Below are 2,851 nucleotides of genomic sequence, written 5' to 3' on the forward strand. Positions count from 1 at the left end.
TTTTTTTTTGCCTATAAATCTTTCTGGTTTATGTTTCATATTCTTAACTATCTTGAACATGATGCACAGTGTATTAACTATTATTCTATTATGTTACAAAAGTTTTTTTTTTTTTTTTTAATCTAAAAAATCATTTAACTAGACCAACTTGGGGCCTGAGACAGTGTCTCCTAAGCTGTTTAGGTGGGACTGAAAGTTGTGACTCTCTGTCCAGCTGTGACTCTCTGTCCAGCTCAGTGTGCTTCAATGCTGGGATTAAAGGTGCGTGCCACTGTGGTCAGCTCCTTACTGTTCTAACTGATGAAAGTCTATGAGGCTAAATTTCCCATAAGCACTGCTTTAAATGTATTCCAAAAGTTGTGATTATTACCTAGATATTTTACAGTAAAATCTTGTTATGAATTTTCCTTTCTACTTTATTTTTCCTACCATCTGAAAAAGTCTTTTTGAGTCAGGCTGCCCTATACTTTTTTTTTTTGGCGGAACTGGGGATTGAACTCAGGCCCTTGAGCTTGCCAGAGAAGCGCTTATTTTACTGAGCCATCTCCCCGACCGCCCTGCCCTATACTCTCAATCTCCCACTTCAGCCTTCTGAATTTCTACTGTATTGTGACCAAAAGGTGCCGATTACTAATGCATTTACTTTTAATTCAGGGAACTAAACTCAGTGCCTTTCCACTGAGCCTTACTTTTATTTTTCACTTTGCAACAGGCTCTTCCCAAATTGCTTAGGCAGCTGGGATTATAGGTGTGCAACACCACCCCGAGCACATTTCTACTCTATGGCAACTTTATGACATGTGCCTGTGAAGGATACGCATTCCCTGTAGTCTTTATTAGGTTTGGTAAGTATTCCTGTAGTCACCTTATTGGTTATTTTATCTAGGTCTATATCCTACATATACTTTAGTAAGGATATAGACATACATTTATATATAAAACTTTGTGTGAACATATGTATAAACTTCAATGTGGCTTCTAAGTAGAATTTTTCACTAAAAGGAACCAGAAGAGATTTCACAGCTGGTGGAGGAGAAACAGGCGATAAACCTAGACAGAATGGATGTAACTGGATGTAACTCCAGCACTCAGTAGGCTGAAGCAAGAGCGCTGTGAATTCGAGGCCAATGTGGGCTGCACAGGAGTTCAAGGCCAGTGTACTACATAGTGAGACCATGTCTCAAAAACAAAAACAAAAACAAAAACAAAACAACAACCCAGAATGCTCCACAGTGCTGCACCATGTGGCTGCCTTTCGATGCCCTGAACCCATTTAAAATGTTGCCCTGAACAGCATTTTAATTGGGAAAGAAACTGAAGTTTCAGATCCAGCAAACAAGGTGCCAAAAGACAGCGGGTAGCACTCTCTGAGCCTACTCTTCTGCTACAGCGTAGTGTAGGCGGCTGCAGCTGCGGCCCCTCACCTGTGATCACGCCTGGTGATCAAGACACTCAAGAGCTGCCTCAGCAAGTGGCAGGAACAATGGGCCAAGCCTGTTCAACTGGGGGGAGGGTGCTGAGGGGGATTAATGGCAATGTATCTTCTAACATGAAATATTAACCTATTTTTGGATCAGCCTTTTTTTTCCTTTTTGTATTCATTTAGGGCAGGGTCTAGAGGGTGTTCAGGGTCTCATTATTAGATCCAACTCACTGTGATCCGCCTGTTCTCAGCTTCCCAAGGGCTGGGATTACAGTTATGCCACCACACCCAGTGTCAACTGCCATCTCAGCCCACCTTGGGAGCGGGGCTGGCATGGCAGGCCTGGGGACTGAACCCCGGCCGCTAGGTCTGCTTGCAGGTGCTTTAATCTGCTGAGCTATTTGGCCAGCCCTTGGATCAGCCTTTGTAGATCTCAACAAATTCTGTAGATGAACAGTTCTGTATCTGTGTACCCACTCTTGTAATTTATTCAGGAGAGTATATATACATATATATATGTATATATATATATATGTAAAATAAAAAAGGAAAACGTTAAGACAAATGAGGTAAAATTTGAGAAATGAGGTGAGATTTAAGAAATCTTATAAAGGGCTTACATGTAACTTTCTACTATCCTAGCATCTTCAAGTCTGGAATAATTTCAAAGTTAAAAGTAACCCAAATTTTATGATTTTTTAAAAAAATTTTTTGGTATCAGGAATTGAACTCAGGACCTTGCATTTGCCAGGCAGGCACTTATGCTGCTGAGCTATCTCCCTGGCCCCAAATGATTCTTTTTTTAAAGGCGATTTTTATATGTATTTTCAAATTTTTATTTTTTTCTTTATACCTATGTATTTGGTACAGGGTCTCACGATGCAGCAGCTCAGGTTCACAGTGATCCTATTCCAGCTTCCCCAGTGCTGCTGTCACAGGCATGCGCTGCCCGCTTTCAGCTTGGTGGGCCCAGAGTGGACCCAGCATGGCTTGTGCTACCGGGGATTGAACCCAGGCCCTTGCCCTTGCCAGGCACACACCTAGACCACCAAGCTATCTCCCAGCTCCTTTATATGTATTTTTAAAAGAAAGAAGTACAGAAGAACTTGATTACACTACAAAACCTTTAACTGAGTAGGCTTTTTCTTTAGTATTTTCTATTTCCTCTAAATATATATACATTTGTACTGAAAGAAGAAATGATACTGTGAAGATAATCACCCCTTCATTTGTCTACTTGTGTTCTATATGGTTTTTCTGCTCATTTTTTGAAACAGGATTTTCTTCTGTAGTTCAGCCTGGCCTTGAACTATGCAGCCCAGGTTGGTCTCAAACTCACAAAGATTCTCCTGCCTCAGCCTCCTTGCATGCACCACCCCCGGGTCTTTTTTTTTTTTTTTTTTTTTTTTGTGGAACTGGAGATCGAAC

General features: G+C 41.1%; 1 protein-coding gene across 1 annotated transcript in view; it reads right to left on the reverse strand.

Annotated features, from left to right (window-relative positions):
• Window positions 1–2,851, reverse strand: part of Atp1b3 (ATPase Na+/K+ transporting subunit beta 3) — a 20,897-nt gene that overhangs the window by 644 nt on the left and 17,402 nt on the right. The gene's annotated exons all lie outside the window — the stretch shown is intronic.

The sequence above is a fragment of the Octodon degus genome, unplaced genomic scaffold (genome assembly GCF_000260255.1).
Source record: "Octodon degus isolate 3935 unplaced genomic scaffold, OctDeg1.0 scaffold00028, whole genome shotgun sequence".
In the NCBI taxonomy this organism is placed as follows: Eukaryota; Metazoa; Chordata; class Mammalia; order Rodentia; family Octodontidae; genus Octodon; species Octodon degus.